The sequence below is a fragment of the Zingiber officinale genome, chromosome 10B (assembly GCF_018446385.1).
Source record: "Zingiber officinale cultivar Zhangliang chromosome 10B, Zo_v1.1, whole genome shotgun sequence".
Lineage (NCBI taxonomy): Eukaryota > Viridiplantae > Streptophyta > Magnoliopsida > Zingiberales > Zingiberaceae > Zingiber > Zingiber officinale.
In genome coordinates, this window is record NC_056005.1 from 93,287,071 (window position 1) to 93,308,395 (window position 21,325).

Here is a 21,325-nt window from a genome sequence, read left to right on the forward strand (position 1 = left end):
AATATTTCATCTAGGCAACTATTTGAGATACAGATATATTTACTTGACGTGCCGCAAGTCTAAGTGCTTTGATTAGTTCAAAGAGTATGAGGCTGATGTGGAGAAATGTCAAGGTAAAAGTATCAAGACACTACGGTGAGATCATAGTGGCAAGTACCTCTTGGGAGAATTTAGGAGTCACTTATCAGAAGTAGGGATTCAATCCCAACTAACTACACCTAGGTATATCCCAACAGAATGGTGTAGAAAAAGGAAGGTATAGGACTCTTATGGAAATAAGTAGATTGATGATGAGTTATTTAGAAAATTACCAAATTCATTTTAAGGATATACTCTGGAAACGGAAGTGAACAGAGTACCTTCCAAAGTCAGAACTCTCTACTCATATAGAATTGCTGAATAGGTGTAAGCCTATTTTGAAGCATATTCGGATTCGGGTAGTCCAGCACATATGCTGAAGAGAGACAATGATAAGTTGGACAGGAATTCACTTGTTTGTGGGTTATCCTAGAGAAATGAAAGTAGGTTTATAGTCTTAAAAATCATAAGGTTATTGTTAGCATCAATGACCGATTTTTAGAAAAGGACTATGTAATAAACTTCATGCCCATAAGTAAATTTATTCTTAAGGAAATAATAAAGGACATGTCTAATCTAGTACCAACTGTACAAGATGAAATATCACAAGAAACTGCAACACGTATCATAAATGATACACAATTACAGATAGTGCCTCATCGTAGTGGGAGGGTTGTTAGGCAACCTAAAAAGATTTATGTTTTGGGAGAGTTTTTGGACTCGATCCCTGGAGGACATGAACCTGATCTCCGGACATATGACAAAGCACTCCAAGATAAAGATGTAATATCTTAGCAAAGAGTAATGAATAACAGAATTAGAATATATGTATTCTAATAAAATCTGGAAGCTTATAGAACCACCAAATGGTATAAAAGCCTTTGGGTGTAAAAAGGTCTATATTAGGAAAAGAGGGATAGACAGGAAGGTAGAAACTTTCAAAGCAAGGCTAGATGAAAAAGGAAACTTTTTCACTGGTAGCCATGCTTAAGTCTATCTGGATTCTTTTATCTATTTGGCAAGTGGATGTCAAGACAGCATTCCTTAATGAAAGTCTTGATGAAAGCATCCATATAAAGCAACCAGAAGGGTTCATTACAAAGGGCTAAGAGCATCTTGTGTGTAAGCTCAATCAGTCTATGGACTGAGGCAAAGCTTCAAGGTCTTGGAACATCCGGTTTATCAAAATAATCCAGATCTATGGATTTAGTAACCGGATAAGTCTTGTGTATACAAAAGATGTGATGGAAACGTGGTGATATTTCTTGAAGTATACTTAGATAACATTTTTGGTAGTTGGAAACAATATCAAAATGTTGTCAGAAGTAAGGGTATGGTTGTCCAAACAATTCGATATAAAGGACTTGGGAGAATGTATATATTCTTGAGATCAAAGTAATAAGGGATCGCAAGAAAAGAATATTTTACTTATCCCAAGCTTCATACATCGGAAAAATCCTTGCTCGTTTTAAGCATACAAAACTCCAAGAAAGGTTTCTTACCTTTTTCAGGATGGAGTAACTTTATCTAAAGATATGTCTCTGTAGACATCAAAGGAGATAAAGGAAATAAAGGCAGTTCTTTATGCTACGGCTATTGGAAGCCTAATGTATGCTATGCACGAGATCAGAAATCTGTTTTGCCAAGGGCATAGTTAGCAGATATCAAAGCAGCCCTGGACTGCAGTAAAGCATATATTGTAGTACCTTAGAGGCACTAGAGATTATATGCTAGCTTACAAGGCAGTTAATTTAGTCCTTGTGGGTTGCATGGATTTTGACTTCCAATCGGATAGGGACAATAATAAGTCAACCTCGGGATTTTGTGTTTACTTTAGGAGGTAAAGTCATAACTATGGAAGAGTGATAAGCATAGGTGTTTTTCTGAACTCCACCATAGAACCTTAGTATATGGCAAACATCTGAGGTAGCCATAAAAGCTGAATGACTCAATAACCTCAAGATAGATTTAGATATGATTTCTGGTTTGTCCAAAAATTATTACAATTTATTGTAATAATATTGGTGCAGTAGCAAACTCGAAGAAACCATAAGTCTATAAGGCAAGTAAACACAATAGAGCGCAAGTACCACCCAATACGAGGAATCGTATAAATGAGGAGAAGTTGTTACCGCCTAGATTGCATCAGGTGATGACCTATAGATCCTTTCACTAAGGTCCTTAAGGCAAGAGCTTTTGATGGGCATGTTGAAGGGATGGGAATCAGATGTATGGCAGCAGATATGACAGCTTAGTCTTTTAGTATAAGTGGGAGATTGTTAGAGTGTATACTAAAAGCTTAGCTTTTGGTATAAACATTTATCTAGAAATAAGAATCACATTGGTCAAATGTCTACATTTGTGATAAATGTAGTTGTTCAATTAATTTATATTGTAGATAACATGGTGTGTGGTGTCACACACAGAGGATCATGTTATCAGTACCTTATAAATTATAAACAGTAGCTCACGACCATAATGGAAAGGAACAAACCATTGGAAGGTCGTAGTGTAATTAGGTATCAGTTTATCTTGACTGTATAATTACACTAGTACACTCAGAGTGTATTGAGTAGGACCATTTGAGGTCGTTTCTTTTATACTGACTTTATAAAGAAACAAAGACCTCAGTTATTATGGAAGTGTGTGCTCTTAATCCTAATATAATAACAAGCACATATATTTGATATTTATTTCTTTAATTTGTCAATGGGTGAGATTTAGTTCGATGAATCAATAAGCCCGATAAGTTGGGAAATGATATCACTTATAGTGTGTGTTGTTGATTATAGAAGGAAACTGTGTCCTAGAAATACTAGGTTGATAATGTCCCCAAGAGGAGCTCATAAAGATTGTCATGTTAAACCCTGCAGGTGGACTTAGTCCGACATGACGATAAGGTTGAGTGGTACTACTCTTGGACTAAGATATTAATTAAATGAGTTGTCAGTAATTCACTTAATTAGTGGGCATTCGATATCCTAAACACAGGGAGACTAACACACTCATAATAAGAAGGAGCCCAAAAATGTAATTTGGGATTGGTGCGGTAGTTCAATAATAGTTCTCTAGTGGAATGAATTATTATTGATAAAATTAAGTTGTGTGTTCGGGGCGAACACGGGATGCTTAATTTTATCGGGAGACCAAAACCAATTCCTCCTCTCGGTCCCTATCGTAGCCTCTTATTTATAGAGTACTATACCCACCTATACCCACCTTCTATACCCACCAATAGGGGGCCGGCCAAGCTAGCTTGGGAACCAAGCTAGGGCCGGCCTAGGTATAAAATTGGGTGGCCGGCCCTAGCTTGAACCCAAGCTAGTGGGGGCCGGCCAAATAAAATTAAAAAGGGATTTTAATTTTAATTTTTATTATGTGGAAGAAATAATTTATTAAAGAGAATTAAAATTAAAATATCTCTCTTGTAAAAGATCTACAAAAGATTAAAGAAAGAGATTAAATCTCTTTCCTTATTTGTAGATTGGCGAGATATTTTATTTTCTCTTTAAAATTATCCACATATTGATAAAATTAAAATTATAGAAATTTCCTTTTATCAACCATGAAGAGATTTTTAAAGAGAAATTTTATTTTTAAAATTTCCGGAAACAAATTAGGAAGTTTTAATTTGTTGATTAAAACTTATCTAATTTATTTCCTCTTGATGTGGCCGGACATTAGAGATTCATTGGGGAAATATTATTTTATTTTTCTCAATTAAATCATGTCAAGGGAATTAAGGAAATTTTATTGTAATTAAATTTCCTAATTTGCCTAGGCCAAGGAATATAAAAGAAGGGGTGAGGGTGCCTTCACAAGATACAACCTCTATTATTTTCTCTCCCTCTTTTGGTTCCTTGGTGTGGCCGGCCATCCTTTCCCTCTCTTCTTCTTGTGGTGGCCGAACCCTTCTCTTTCCTTGGAGCTCTTGTGGTGGCCGGATACTACTTGGAGAAGAAGAAGAAGAAGGAGAGGAAGCGAGCATCTCTTGGAGCTTGGTTAGTGTTTTGATTTTCTTCCTTGGTGAAGCTTTTTCTTTTGTGGCCGAACCTAGCTAGGAGGAGAAGAAGGTGGTTGGTGGTTTCTCATCTCAGAAGATCGTTGCCCACACAATGTCTGAGGTTAGAAGAGGAATACGGTAGAAGATCAAGAGGTTTTTCTTAAAGGTATAACTAGTAATTTTTCTTTCCGCATCATACTAGTTATTTTTGGAAATAATACTAAATACAAGAGGCATACGATTCTAGAGTTTCGAATTTGTTTTCGATATAGTGTTCTTTTGTTTTTCTTTTCTTTGTGATTTGATTGTTCTTTTCGGTTAACCTAAAGTTATTTTAGGAAATTAAATATTAGCTTTCTATAAAAGGTTTTGTCGAGTCGGTGGTGGTTGCTCCCATATCCAAGAAGGCCATGTGCCTCGCCACGTCAGTACTGGGAACCGATTATGGAAATTAATATTTAATGGAATTAATAACTTAAGGTGACTTGGGTCGAACGTGTTAAGTTCCGCAGGAGATCCAAGTCAAAACCGAAAAGAACAAATAGATTAAGTTTTGGATCAAACGTGTTAAGTTCCGCAGGCGATCCAAAATTTAATTTAAAAGAACACATGGTAGCTAGGAAAAGGTTCAGACCTTTGTACAAAATTTTTGTACGTGGAACCTTTAGGCTTTCCGAGTAGCAACCAACAGCGTGGTGGTATTTCTTATACTATACGTAGATAACATTTTTGGTAGTTGGAAACAATATCAAAATGTTGTCAGAAGTAAGGGTATGGTTGTCCAAATAATTTGATATAAAGGACTTGGGAGAATGTATATATTCTTGAGATCAAAGTAATAAAGGATCGCAAGAAAAGAATATTTTACTTATTCCAAGCTTTATACATCGGAAAAATCCTTGCTCGTTTTGAGCATGCAAAACTCCAAGAAAGGTTTCTTACTTTTTTAGGATGGAGTAACTTTATCTAAAGATATGTCTCTGTAGACATCAAAGGAGATAAAAGAAATCAAGGCAGTTCTTTATGCTTCGGCTATCGGAAGTCTAATATATGCTAAGCACGAGATCATAAATCTATTTTGCAAAGGGCATTGTTAGCAGATATCAAAGTAACCCTGGATAAGGACAGTGGACTGTAGTAAAGCATATATTGTAGTACCTTAGAGGCACTAGAGATTATATGCTAGCTTACAAGGCAGTTAATTTAGTTCTAGTGGGTTGCATGGATTTTGGCTTCCAATCGGATAGGGATAAAAATAAGTCAACCTCGGGGTTTTGTGTTTACTTTAGGAGGTAAAGTCATAACTATGGAAGAGTGATAAGCATAGGTGTTTTTCTGGACTCCACCATAGAAGCTTAGTATATGGCAAGCATCTGAGGTAGCCATAAAAGCTGAATGACTCAATAACCTCAAGATAGACTTAGATATGATTTCTGGTTTGTCCAAAGATTGTTACAATTTATTGTAATAATGTTGGTGCAGTAGCAAACTCAAAGAAACCATAAGTCTATAAGGCAAGTAAACACAATAGAGCGCAAGTACCACCCAATACGAGAAATCGTATAAACGAGGAGAAGTTGTTGCTGCCTAGATTGCATCAGGTGATGACCTATAGATCCTTTCACTAAGGTCCTTAAGGCAAGAGCTTTTGATGGGCATGTTGAAGGGTTGGGAATCAAATGTATGGAAGCAGATATGGCAGCTTAGTCTTTTAGTATAAGTGGGAGATTATTAGAGTGTATACTAAAAGCCTAGCTTTTGGTATAAACATTTATCTAGAAATAAGAATCACATTGGTCAAATGTCTACATTTAGTTGTAGTTGTTCAATTAATTTATATTGTAGATAACATAGTATGTGGTGTCACATGCAGAAGATGATGTTATCAGTACCTTATAAATTATAAACAGTAGCTCACGACCAAAATGGAAAGGAACAAACCATTAGAAGGTCGTAGTGTAATTAGGTATCAGTTTATCTTGACTGTATAATTACACTAGTACACTTAGAGTGTATTGAGTAGGACCATTTGAGGTCGTTTCTTTTATACTGATTTTATAAAGAAACAAAGACCTCGGTTATTATGGAAGTGTGTGCTCTTAATCCTGATATAATAACAAGCACATATATTTGATATTTATTTCTTTAATTTATCAATGAGTGAGATTTAGTTCGATGAATCAATAAGCCCGATAAGTTGGGAAATGGTATCACTTATAGTGTGTGTTGTTGATTATAGAAAGAAACTGTGTCCTAAAGATACTAGGTTGATAATGTCCCCAAGAGGAGCTCATAAGGATTGTCATGTTAAACCCTGCAGGTGGACTTAGTCCGACATGACGATAAGGTTGAGTGGTACTACTCTTGGACTAAGATATTAATTAAATGAGTTGTCAGTAACTCACTTAATTAGTGGACATTCGATATCTTAAACACAGGGAGACTAACACACTCATAATAAGAAGGAGCCCAAAAATGTAATTTGGGATTGGTGCGGTAGTTCAATAATAGTTCTCTAGTGGAATGAATTATTATTGATAAAATTAAGTTGTGTATTCGGGGCGAACACGAGATGCTTAATTTTATCGGGAGACCAAAACCAATTCCTCCTCTCGGTCCCTATCGTAGCCTCTTATTTATAGAGTACTATACCCACCTATACCCACCTTCTATACCCACCAATAGGGGGCCGGCCAAGCTAGCTTGGGAACCAAGCTAGGGCCGGCCTACGTATAAGATTGGGTGGTCGGCCCTAGCTTGAACCCAAGCTAGTGGGGGCCGGCCAAATTAAATTAAAAAATAAATTTAATTTTAATTTTTATTATGTGGAAGATATAATTTATTAAAGAGAATTAAAATTAAAATATCTCTCTTGTAAAAGATCTACAAAAGATTAAAGAAAGAGATTATATCTCTTTCCTTATTTATAGATTGGTGAGATATTTTATTTTCTCTTTAAAAATTATTCACATGTTGTAAAATTAAAATTATAGAAATTTCCTTTTTATTGTAGATAGCATGGTGTGTGGTGTCACACATAGAAGATCATGTTATCAGTTCTTTATAAATTATAAACAGTTGTTCACGACTAAGATGGAAAGGAACAAACCATTGGAATAGTCGTAGTGTAATTAGGTATTAGTTTATCTTGACTAATAAATTGCACTAGTACACTCTAAGTGTATTAAGTAGGACCATTTAAGGTAAGTTCTTTTTATACTGACTTAATAAAAGAACTAGACCTTAGTTATTATGGAAGTGTGTGCTCTTAATCCTAATATAATAACAAGCATATATATTAAGTATTTATTTCTTTAACTTATCAAAGGGTGAGATTTAGCTCGATAAATCAATAGGCCCGATAAGTTGAGAAATTATATTACTTATACTGTGTGTTGTTGATTATAGAAGGAAACTGTGTCCTAGTAATCTAGGTTGAGAATGCCCCTAAGAGGAGCTCATAAGGATTGTCATGTTAAACCCTGCAGGTGGACTTAGTCCGACATGACAATGAGGTTGAGTGGAACTACTTTTGGACTAAGACATTAACTAAAGTGAGTTGTCAGTAACTCAATTAAATTAATGGACATTTGATATCTTAAACACAGGGAGACTAACACACTCATGATAAGAAGGAGCCCATAATATAATTTGGAATTGGTGCGGTAATGCAATAATAACTCTCTAGTGGAATGAGTTATTATTGATGAACTTGAATTGTGTGTTCGGGGCGAACACGGGATACTCAAGCTCATCGGAAGGCTAAAACCAATTTCTCCTCTAGGTCCCTGTCGTAGCCTCATTAAAGCCTCAAGTCCATCCAAATATAAGCCCTTCTTGGTGTCCAAGAAGGGGGCCGGTTCAATGCTTGGTGACCAAGCAAGGGCCGGCCACATCCTCTTCCTTGGGGGCCGACCTTATTGTTTGATGAACAAACTAGTAGGGGCCGGCCACATTAATCAAAGAAGGAGGGTTGTTTTAAATTTTTAAAATCTTCTCTTTGTAGAAAACTATAAGTTTTAAAAGAGAGAGTTTAATTTCAAAAATTTTCCTTATTTGAATTAGGCCACATGTTTTAAAAGAAAGTTTAAAAGATTTTTAAAACTTTCCTTTTTAACCATCCTCATGGTTTAAAAAAAAAGGAAGAGAAGTTTTAAAATTTAAATTTTCTATCACCATGTTAAAAAAGGAAATTTTATAAGAGAAGTTTTAAATTTTAAAACATGGTTTTAATTTTTAGAACTTTCCTTTTTTAACTCCTACTTTAGGAAAGAGAGCTTGTAAAATTTTATAAGAGTTTTTCTTCTTGTAAAATTTTATAAAAAATATATTTCCTTCCACTTTAAGGGGGTCGGCCACCCTTGCTTGGAGCCCAAGCAATGTGGCCGGCCAAATTGAAAAAAATAAAATCATCAATTAATTTTTGGTGATTGATTCAATCAAGAGGAAAGAAAAGGAAAATAAAAAGGAAAAAGAAAAAACTAGAGGAAGATTTTAATTTTTGTAAAAAATATTTCCTTATTTGCCTTGGGCAAGTATTATAAAAGAAGGGATGAGGAGGCTTTATAAGACACAACTCTTATTCTATTGCTTGGAGGATCTCTTGGTGGTCGGCCCTCTCTCTTCTCCCTTTCCCTTTGCTCTCTTCTCCTTGGTGGTGGTGGTGGTGGTCGGATTTTAGAGGAAGAGGAAGAAAGCTTTTGGATGGTGTTCATCTTGGAGGATCGTCGCCCACACGACGTCCAAGACGAGGCGAGGAATATGACAAAAGATCTCGAGGTCATTAGTTTACAAAGAGAATGTATAATTAGCAATTATTTTCCGCATCATGCTAGTTATCTCTTTTTATAAAAAATTCCAAACACAAGAGGCATTAGATCTAGTTTTTCGAATTTGTGTTTTCTTTGTTTTCGAATTTGTGATTCGATTGTTCTTTTTGGTTAACCTAGAGTTATTTAAGGAAATTAAATATTAGCTTTCCTTAAAAGGCTTTGTCTAGGCGGTGGTGGTTGCTCCCATATCCAAGAAGGCCATGTGCCTCGCCATGCAGTTCTGGAAGCCAATTTTGAAATTAATATTTAATTGAATTAATAACATAAATGGATTTGAATCAATAGTGTTAAGTTCCGCTTGTGATTCAAATCTAAACCATTAAGAACAGATAAGTTAAATTTGGAATCAATGATGTTAAGTTCCGTCTGCGATTCCTAATTTAACTTCTAAAGAACACAATATGTTATTTAAGGAAATGTTCGATACTTGTACAAAAAATTTTGTACAGTAAAACCAGTACGTTTTCCTAGGACTAAGCAACAGTTTCTCCACCCACAAGGAGCTACGTGAGCTAGTCGGAGGTCTTCCGGGGAGTAATCCACCGATGGATAGAGATCGTCCACATTATGTACAGCCGTGGAGTAGGAGCTTTATCTCCAAACCACGTAAATCAACGTGTATTGGTTTACGTATTCTTTCCTTATTGTCTTTAGATTTTGTATTCATATTTATTTTTGTATTATTCTGCTGTGCAACTAACGAATATCTAGGAAGCGATTGATTTGGGGGCTCTGTCTATCCAACCCCCCTTTTAGCCGGCTATACAAGTGTTGGAACCCCAAGGTTGTTTTGGTGTGATCAACAAGTTAAGTTAGGTCCTGCGTTGTTTCTAACCTTGTGTCTAAGTGTGCAGGAGCTTAGGAGCACAGGTACTCGAGCGGAAGACGCAGCTAGCGAGAAGAACGGCACGCGGTGCGTCCGAGGGACGAGGTGCTGCGGAAGAGTACACCGGCGGACGAGAAGGAAGTGCGCGCGGTGGTTCCGAGATACGAAAGCCAGAGCGGAAGATTGCTCGGGGAGCAAGAGACGCAGCTAGCGCGAAGGTCGGCACGGGGTGCGACCGAGGGACGAAGTCTGCGGATGAGTACGCTGGTGGACGAGAAGGGACACACGGCAATTCCAAGGGACGAGAAGCCGGAGGGAAGCACGCTCGAGAAGACCGGAAGATGGGTTCGGGTGAGCCCTATTCCGGATATCAGAGATCACCCAAGCAAGCGGAGCCGGAGCAGAAAGACCCGGACCAGAGGCGAGTTGAACCGGAGAAGAGAGCACAGACCAAAAGTCAACTGGGTTGACTTTTGGCTCCGGGGCGCCCGGAACCCTTCCGGGCGCCCAGAAGTGACTTTTTCACAGGATCGAGCTTTGATTCGATCCAACCGTTGGGGGATAAATTTTATCCCCCCCAGAGCGCCCGGAACCCTTCCAGGCGCCCGACCAAGGCTATAAATATAGCTTTGGTCCAGAAGCTTTTCAACAATCACGATCATTCTATTTCCAAACACTTGTATGCTTTAGTTGTAGTTAAGCTTCTGTTTTTTGTGCCTAAACGCTGTAAGAGGCTTCTCCGCCTGAAGGAGTTTTTGAGCTTAATCTTCCTTGGATTAACAACCACATCGGTTGTAACCAAGTAAACATCTGATGCCTCGTCTTTTCTTTTATGCTTTTATTTATCTGCTTAATTCATTTTACAAGTGTTAGCTTAATCGTTCGAGGAAGGGTTGTTTGTTTTTAATTGACAGGTTATTTACCAACCCTTCTAGCCGGCCCAACGGTCCTACAAGTGGTATCAGAGCCAGGGACTTGGACAACCAAGTAAAAACAATGGCCGGAGCTAGCGACTACCCACCAGCATTCGAGGGGGAGCTTTCTTCATGGAAGCAACAAATGAAGGTATTTCTTAACTCTGATATTGGTATCTCTCTAATAATGAAAACAGGTTATGAAGCACCGAAAGACACGAACGGAGAGAAAATCGGCATACGCCTCTGGAACGAGAAGCAACGTGAAGAGTCCATGGCGAATGCTCGGGCAGAGTTTCACATTCTAAGCGCAATACCAACTAAAGATTTTGACAGAGTCGGAGAGTACAAAAGCGCGAAAGAACTTTGGGAAAAGTTCTTAATGCTCTATGAAGAACCGGTTGAAGTCGTCTCCTCAATAGACATCGAGCCGTCATCAGAAGAATCCGAGACGGAAGAAATTACCAAGACAGCCCCAACAGCCGAAGTACATCCCGAGATCAATGAAGGGGGAGAATCTTTGGAAGAAATTAATTCAACAGAGGGAGAACCTACGGCCAAAAAGGTAAGTCAGGTATGGTCTCCATCTTCTAATCAATTGGTTAAACCAGTCGAAAAGCTGCCTAAAGATTTTTTCGAATTAGAAATTGATTCATCAAAAGAGATTTTCGGTTCAGAAAAACTTTTGTATAACAAATCTTGCAAACTAGATTCTTGCGAATTAAGTACTTTATCAAAAGATTTATTTCCAAATATGTTATCGAAAGAATTTTTCGGATTAAGAGATCGACTGTTAAAAGATTTTTGCAAGTTAGAATTTTGGTCGTCAAATTCTTGCAAATCACAAAATAGTCTTTCGAACGAATTTTGCACCTTTCCGAAAGAACTTCTTATATTGTCAAAAAATTTTATCAAGTTTAAATTTATGCTATTCAAATATTTTTGTGAAGTAAAAATTCAAAAAATAGAAATTAACATGATACAAATTTTTACATGTTTAATATCTGTGGCCTTAAATTTGAATAAGTGTAATTTGAGAAGTTATGAAAAATTGAAATGGAAATTTAAAACTTGTTGATATAAGTATCAGTATAAAATAAATAAATAAATGCATAGAAAAATTTTTTTATGCTATCAATTTTCTTAAATTTTCTTGCATAAATTTTTGGGCTTAGAAAGATTTATTTTTTGTGAAAACTTAGAAAATTTTTTCAAAAGTCATTCTTTGACATAGAAATTTTTTCAAAAGTCATTCTTTTAACTTGGAAATATTTTTCTCCGAAAAACATTGAAATAGATTTCTATAATTTTTCTAAGTGTCAAACCCTTAGATTGTTTTTCTTGAAACCCCATTTTTATTGTGATCAAAGGGGGAGAAGGGAAAGTATAAGTCTAGGGGGAGGTAGAAAATTGAAAATTAAAATTTAAAATTTTTTGAAATTCAATTTTTTCTATCATGTTGCATGTTATTGCAATAAATTGTTTTAATTTCATCTATTTTTGACCCTAGCTTAACTTGGGTTGATCACACCAAAAAGGGAGAGATTGTTGGAACCCCAAGGTTGTTTTGGTGTGATCAACAAGTTAAGTTAGGTCCTGCGTTGTTTCTAACCTTGTGTCTAAGTGTGCAGGAGCTTAGGAGCACAGGTACTCGAGCGGAAGACGCAGCTAGCGAGAAGGACGGCACGCGGTGCGTCCGAGGGACAAGGTGCTGCGGAAGAGTACACCGGCGGACGAGAAGGAAGTGCGCGCGGTGGTTCCGAGGTACGAAAGCCAGAGCGGAAGATTGCTCGGAGAGTAAGAGACGCAGCTAGCGCGAAGGTCGGCACGGGGTGCGACCGAGGGACGAAGTCTGCGGATGAGTACGCTGGTCGACGAGAAGGGACACACGGCAATTCCGAGGGATGAGAAGCCGGAGGGAAGCACGCTCAAGAAGACCGGAAGATGGGTTCGGGTGAGCCCTATTCCGGATATTAGATATCACCCAAGTAAGCGGAGCCAGAGCAGAAAGACCCGGACCAGAGGCGAGCTGAACCGGAGAAGAGAGCACGGACCAAAAGTCAACTAGGTTGACTTTTGGCTCCGGGGCGCCCGGAGCTGTCCGGGGCGCTAGGAGCTGTCCGGGGCGCCCGGAACCCTTCCGGGCGCCCGAAAGTGACTTTTTCACAGGATCGAGCTTTGACTCGATCCAACCGTTGGGGGATAAATTTTATCCCCCCCAGGGCGCCAGGAACCCTTCCAGGCGCCCCGACCAAGGCTATAAATATAGCCTTGGTCCAGAAGCTTTTCAACAATCACGATCATTCTATTTCCAAACACTTGTATGCTTTAGTTGTAGTTAAGCTTCTGCTTTCTGTGCCTAAATGCTGTAAGAGGCTTCTCCGCCTGAAGGAGTTTTTGAGCTTAATCTTCCTTGGATTAACAACCACATCGGTTGTAACCAAGTAAACATCTGGTGCCTCGTCTTTTCTTTTATGCTTTTATTTATCTGCTTAATTCATTTTACAAGTGTTAGCTTAATCGTTCGAGGAAGGGTTGTTTGTTTTTAATTAACAGGTTATTTACCAACCCTTCTAGCCGGCCCAACGATCCTACAACAAGATCCCTAATACAAGGAGCACCAGATGATCGAACCTGAGTTTTGATATTGGCAAAGGGTTCAAAGTTAAGTCTTATTGTTGTTCTAACAAGTTTGACTGAGTGTACAGAAATGTCCTAAGTGATCTTAGGCAAGGTGAAAGTCCTAGTTGACACTAGGCAGGTGGAAAATTCTAGCTACGACTAGGCAAGGAAGTCTAGGTCCGTGGGATTGGGCGAAGTCTTGGCAGGTCGAGGACGTCGGGCAAAAATCCTAGGGTTGAGGACACTAGGTGAAAGTCCTCGAGGTTACGAATACCAGGTGAAAAATTGGACGGGTTGGGGTTTGGGCGTCCAGCGGAAAGTCCTGAGGTCTCTAGTGCTGAGCAAAAGTTCAAACTATCTGGAGAACTAGTTTGGCAGAAGATAGACTCTCCTGAGAGGAGTAAGTGAGAACGCGTTCCCCGTTAAGAGAACAGTAGGCGTCAGTCTGACCTAGAGTTTTAGCAAAACTAAAAGTCAGGATCAGATAGTCCGGAAGCTGTCAGATATGATTTTACTTTACATATTATTATTTGCTTCTAACTCATTAGTGCAAGTGATTGAAAGCTGCAAAATAGGGAATCCACGAGCCTAGACTGGGTCCAATCGCCCAGACCTTCACCCGCCCGGAGTTGCTCCAGGTGCTCGGGTTAGTGGTTGAGATAAAGCGTATCGAGTGGCCATCCTTCCTCACCAAGGGCACTCGAACGGTCCAAGTGCCCGGACTGGGCAAAATTCATTTTCAAGTTGTGGTGTCACACTTCGGTTAGCCGACCCACCACAGCGGTCCAGGAGCTTGGACCGGTCTGAGCATTCGAACTGGGTAAAATTCATCTTCAAGCTATGGTGTCACACTTTAGTTGGCCGACCCATGTCAGCGGTCCAGGTGCCCAGACCGGTCCGGGCGTTCAGAGATGGATAAAACTTACTAGATGAAGTTTCGATGAGACTACGCCACATTAGCTCCGTGGGGGCCCCCGGGGTGGAGTCTAGGCACTCGGATGGGGCTATAAAAGGAGGGTTCAATCGGCACCTTGAGAACATCAAACCTTGAGAACATCAATTCGAAGACTTTCTCTCTTGCGCGCTACTCCAGAAACGACTCTACAACGGCGAAACACTTCTCTAACAACCAAAATCTCACAATTTCAATTATTTAAGTTGTTGGTATAATTTCATTTACAACATTTAAATTATTGTAATCCTTGTACTTAAATTTTGTAATCTCATTCAAACTATTAGTAGATTACCCAATGAAAGCGATCAACAATTGTGTACCTTGGAATAGGCGTCGACACAGGCTTCGAACCAAATAAAACTAACTTATGTCAATTGTTTATTTTCTTTTATTCCTTTTCGTTGCGTTTTCTCTCTCAATAGTTTTACGCAAAAAAGTGAAAAGCCATGAGCACTATTTATTTCCCCCTCTAGCGCTTTCGATCCAACAATTGGTATCAGAGCGGGGACGTTCTGAATTGGTGCAACCACCATAAGTACATTTTGTTGCTTTTTTATTTTTTTAAGCAAAAAATATATTTCATTTATGTCTTTATTTTTTATTTTGCATTTTTAAATTTTCATTATAAGTCAGAATTAGAATAATAACCATTTTTGATAAATTTCACATATAGTTTTTTTCAAAAATTTTTAAAGTTGGTGCAACACCACTCGAGCAGTATTTCTCTCTCTCTCTTTCTTCCGCACTACTAATCCAAGACCAAGTCTTTTATTTTGTTTTCTTTTGTGAGATTTCAAATAGCCCATCAAAAAAGCTACAGTACCACATGCCCGCCCCTCTTCTCCGGCGAAAATTTCGAACATGAACAGACTAATGCAAGCTCTACCGAGAAAGGAATTACTTTACTTGTAGGAAAATTCAAGACTTAGAAGTCGAAACCCAAATTCCAACCCGATTGACCTGAATTCAAAGTGGACTTAGAAGACAACAAAGAGATCACTTCCGAACTAGTCAACCAAGTTCAAAAATTGCTAAAGAAGTAAAGAAAAAGGAAGGCCCTGAAATCAACATGGTCCGAGTTCTCGAAAGACTCAGATGAAGAACATGAGCAAGTGAGCTTCTTTGCTCTAGTACAAGCTCACATTGCCAAGACCGAATCCGAGTCTGATCTTGAGATTGAATCGAAGGCCAAGAGAAGCCATGGATCCGTATCCATTTTTGAAGGGCTAGACAACACTATAAGTTATCCTCTAGTAGATAAGTTGCATGATTTAAAAAATTATTTGATGCGCAAATTAGCCAAGTCTCAAGTCCAGGTCAAGTCACTCCAAAAGGAGGTAACATCCCTTAACGAAGTGACTAACCTAAGTTCCTTGACTGTCCAAGTTCAAGATGGAACATCAACTCAAGTCTAACGATTTAAGGAAGAGAATTCCACTTTGAAAAGTCAAATCAAGGAACTCAAGGACACATTGGAACGGTTCACTTTGGATTCCAAGAATCTTGATTTAATTCTTGAAAAATAAAGAACTGTATACAGGCAAACCGGACTCGGATACAAGGCTAAACATTGAGTCAGATCTGACTTGTCATTAGTGAATAGAACTAATAGAAATTCACTCCAAGCATAGGTCTCTAAGTCTAACTTGACTAATCAAGTTGGATTTAATTAATTTTGGATCCCCAAAAATCAAATCCATTACCTTGATAAATCTTATCAAGGCTATGATCCAAGGGAGACGATAGAAAGACTATCTTTATTATTATAGAGATTTGCTTAATTATTTGATTTATTGCTTTCCTTATTTCTGCTTGATTGAGATGGTTAGATAATGACTTAGGCTTGATTGACACTTGACTAGTTACGCTAAGGATTTTCAGAAAGAAAGCTAAATATACAATTTTTTTAAAAGGCTTTGTCTAGAAGTAGTCGTTATTCCGATACCTAAGAAGGTCCTTGTGTCTCGCTACAGCTTGGAAGATAATTATTGAAATGAATATTTAACTGACTAACTATTAAATCTGAGTCTAACACAAATAGAAATCAATCCTTAGAAGTTAAATTAAGTTTCAAAAGATAAAATTAACCATCTCACAAAACTCATAAGGTTCTCTGTTTGAAAATCTAAAATAGGTGAGATGATAGGAAAATTTTTAATCATGCTTGGATTTTAAGTTTCATACTAATGTTTTTATTTTACCCAGTTCTTTATTCTAGGAAGTATTAATTTTAGTTGCACAGTTTTTTTTAAAAAAAAAACTTTCAAAATTAATTTCAAAGTTTCCTATCCTTGAAACATTTTTTTAATCTTAAAACACATTTTCAAAATTTTTAACCTTTAAAACTGCTTTGAAGTTGTTGAATTTTTTTTAATATTATTTTCAAAAAAAATTCAAGAGAATATTAATTAAGGGGAGGAATTTTAAATCATTGATTTTTTTATAAAAAGTGTTTGAAAAATACTCTTAAATTATTTAGGATTTTGTAAACAACACTACTTATTTTTGATATATATCAAAAGGGAAGAAAAAACAAAATAAATTAAGTATTTTCAAAAGCAAAGTTTAAAAGTTAGATACTTTCAAAAGTATTGGTTTAAAAGTTAAGTAAAATTTTCAAAAGACAAAGTGTTTTTTAAAAAAGTATTATTTTCAGGGGGAGATTCTTTTTCAAAAACTAAGTATTTTTCTTGAAAAGAAGATTTTTTTATAAAGTTCTTCAATGTTAAAATGTTACTTTTCAAGGAAGCTTAAAGCTAATATATATATTTTTTTAAAATTTTAACTTAGAAAATTTTAACTTTGAAAGAATAAATATTTTTTCTAAGTTATTTCTTACTTTGAAAATGCATACTTTGAAAAATCTTATTTGTGAAAATTTTTTTGTACTTAACTTATTAAAATGTTATCTTTATGCTTTACTTAACTTTAAATCATGTTGTCATAATCAAAAAGGGAGATATTGTTGGTGCAAGGAGTACCAGATGATCGAATCTAAGTTTTGACATTAGCAAAAAGTTCAAAGTTAAGTCTTATTATTATTCTAACAAGTTTGACTGGGTGTATAGAAAAGTTCTGTTGGAAGCAATCTTAAGGGTTCGGTGTGGCCATGATTTTTGATGTTTGGGAAAAGGGTTTAAGTTAGGTTAATCCTTGTATTTGATACGTGTATTTGAGTTATGCAGGTTTGTAGAATACACATATTATTTAGCTTGATTGCTTCAGATCTGGTGAAGGATGGAGCATCAGAGGGACCATGGATAAGGCAACAAGGACAAGCTGAGGGAAGCACACTCGAGGCATACGCGAAGGATGACATTGGGACAAGCTGTGAACTTGAATACATCCGAGGGATGAGAGCCAAAGCAAGGAGGCTTGAAGATAAGAGGTCAAGGCTGTGAGGAAAAGTCAAGTGAGTCGTGAGGGTCCAGTGTGAGATAAATGAACTCAAGAAGGGAAAACCTAGGTTTAGAGTTTTACTAGTTGACTGGTGTCTGGACGAGTCGACTGTGACAAGGCATAGTAGATTGGTAACGGTAAAATCAACCTATGTGTTTTCTCCAAGCTCTATATAATGGAGCTTGGGGTGGCTGGCTTGGTGACAAAATTAGACTTGATTAAAGCTTAATTAGAGTCTCCAAGTTCCCGTGTGATCTAAGTATCTTGATCAAGTTGTGGTGAGGTTTCTCCATCGACAAGAAGACTTAAGCTAGCCGGAGGTTCCAAGGACTAATCCACCGACGAATAGGGATCATCCACCTTATATACAGTCGTGGAGTAGGAGTCATAATCTCCGAACCATGTTGATCCGGTGGTAAGGGCGGAGGACCCTCGTTGGCGGAAGGTCAACGACACGTGGAGGTCAAAGGTCAAGAGATTCAACCCTGAGACCCGGCCGACCGGGCGAAGCAGGCCGACCGACCGGATGAATCGAGCCGACCGGCTGCGAATCCGCTCGAGCTGAATGAAAGACAACCCGACTAGGGGTTGGGTTTCCGATGCTCAAGGTAAAAAGGTTTCAAGGGCCGAGCGGGTTGTCCGTTCGGCCGGTGCACAAGGCAACACAGGCAGGAGCAGTCTCATCCGAGCATACGACCGATGCAGAAGTGATGTGCCTGCTGAGCGGCCGACCCGCTCGGCCCTGGAGCAGACAGGGAACGCAAGAGGACAAAGTAGGTAGTGGATAACATCATCCTCGAGACACCTGTCGTCGACAAGCAGCAGAGTTGGCGGCCGAGCCGTACACAGGATCATACGGTGGAAGCTTCCACCGTCACATCCGGGATATGCTTGGACGATTGCGGAATGGCGCCAGAGGTACTTTTCTGACAGAGGCTTGTTAAGGTATGTTTGGGGAAGCGTACACGCATAGAGAAGAGTGACCGCGCCTCCCCGGGGTCCTATATAAGGACCCCCAGACGTCGACGAAGGTATGCGCAACTCTTTACTGTAGCCACATTACGATGCCTCTCTCGTTGCCTGACTTGAGCGTCGGAGGGTCGTCGCCGGGGAACCCCTCCCGGCTCGGCTTCTTTGCAGGTTCGCCGGAGAGCTACACCACCAGTCGGAGACAGCGGAGCGTGCCACGTCCCCAACGTCCGTCGACTCAGCGCCCGGACAGGATCAAATTGGCGCCGTCTGTGGGAACGCACCTGAATTCGAGCCTAGAAGATGGAAGAAGCTAGACGTCACTTCTGGTAACGCTCTCTCCCGAGGAGCTCGAAGCACTCGTCCAAGCGCGAGCAGCAAAAATCGTGGAGCAGCAGCAGAAAGCTCAGGCCGAGCGGGTCGAGCGGGCAGCGCAGCAGGCGACATCAGCCTCGGGGGGCCGAGCCCCACTCGAAGACAGGAAGGAGCAGCTCTCAATATGGGGGCAAAATAAGGGGCCGGCCGGCACTCAGATGGGGGCGCCGCCCGCCCCGATACCTTTTCATTGGGCTCTGTTCCAGACGCCCTCGGAGGTAGCGCAAGCCAATCAAGACAAGGGATCTTCATCGGACAAAGCACCCGTCTGGGACGTCAGAAAAGGAAAGGCGCCCCGAACAGACTCGTCACCCGAGCGGATCAACCGACAGATTTCAGACGCTATTCTTCACGATCCGCTGCCGAAGCATTATGCGCCCCCCGCGATCGGGGAGTACAACGGGACAACCGACCCAGACGACCACCTGGGTAAGTTCGACAGCACCGCCACTCTGCATCAATACACAGATGGTGTGAAATGCCGAGTGTTCCTCACCACACTTTCAGGATCGGCGCATCGGTGGTTTCGGAGACTACCGGACGGATCCATCACAAGTTTTAAGGAATTCCGAACGGCATTCCTCCATCATTTTGCAAGCAGCAGGTGCCACCAGAAGACAAGAGTCAATCTGTTTGCCATCAAGAAAGGCGCGAGGGAGCCGCTCCGAGCGTATATCCAGTGCTTCAACCAGGTGACCATGGACATTCCATCGGTCACCTCGGAAACAATGATGAACGCGTTCACGCAAGGGCTCGTGGACGGTGACTTCTTCCGCTCGCTCATCCGGAAGCCTCCCCGGGACTACGACCATATGTTGCATAAGGCCAACGAATACATTAATGTGGAGGAGGCCCAGGCGGCAAGAAGAAAGGAAGCCCAGACAGACCAACTAGCTTCCGCCGAGCGGAAGCAGCCCGTCAGTCACCAGCCCCCCAGAGGACCGTGAGCCGAAGTCGCTCGTCCTCATCAACACACTCGGCCGCACGCCGTCCAGCAAGTCGCGGCTGATCGGCCCAAGCCCAGGGGGAAGGTATGGACCCCGATGTTTTGTTCACTCTATCAGTCGACTACTCACAACACCCGCGACTGTCGGAGCCTCCCCCCCATCACTCATCCCGCGCCAAGGAGCTACCGCCGCCGATCGCCTTCACCAGACCGGCAACATCGACAACGGAGCCCCGTTCAAAGGATAGAAAGGAGATCTCCCGAGCGGCAGCATCGTCAGCATCCCGGAGCTCACCATCGGGCGTCGCACGAACGACCTCGACCTTCCACTTGGGAGGAGGAAAATAGGGGTAACGCATCTCGGGGCGAGATCAACATCATCGTCGGATGCCCGACCGACGGAGATTCCAATAGAGCCAGAAAGGCACATGCAAGGCAGCTGAGGATCCACGCGGTCGGCTGCAGCCAGGAAAGGGCGAGCGGACCCGAGATCAGCTTCGGGCCTAGGGACCTCGAAGGAGTTGAAGTCCCACACGATGACGCCCTGATCATTCGAGCGGTAATAGCCAACTATACTATTCACCGCATTTTCATTGACACGGGCAGCTCGGTCAATATAATATTCAAGAAAGCCTTCAACCAACTACAAATAGATCGAGCTGAACTACTGCCAATGACAACCCCCCTCTACGGGTTCACTGGGAACGAAGTCTTGCCGGTCGGCCAAGTCTGGCTAGCTATCTCGTTGGGCGAGGAGCCGCTCAGAAGGACAAGGACCACCACCTTCATCGTGGTTGATGCTCCTTCTGCATACAACGTTATCTTGGGGCGACCGGCGCTCAACGAATTCCGGGCGGTCGTCTCTACCTTCTGCCAGAAGATCAAGTTCCCGATGGAAGATCAAGTTGGGGAGGTGCGGGGAGACCAACTGGCGGCTCGGAGATGCTATGTAGAGATGGTCCGAGCCGAATCCAAGTCCGCTCGGAAAGTGTCGCGAGTCGAGGTAAATACTATAACCGAGAAACCTCCTTCTTTGGTTTATGAAGAGAAAGAGGAGGTGCAGATTGACTCTTCCCGACCGGAGGCCACGACCTTCATAGCATCCAATCTGGAGGAGAAGCAGAAGGAGAAGCTGATCAAATGCCTGCGGCGAAACTGCGACGTCTTCGCTTAGTCGACCCATGAGCTGCCAGGGGTCTCGCCAAGCGTGGCGCAACATGAACTTCACGTCCGGCCGGATGCTCGGCCGGTGAAGCAAAGGAAGTGGGACTTCAGCGCGGAGCAGAATGTAATAATCTGAGCTGAGATAGAGAAGCTTCTGGAGGTCAGCCACATAAGGGAAGTGCAATTCCCAAGTTGGCTCGCAAATGTGGTTCTGGTCTCCAAGCCGGGCAACAAGTGGAGAG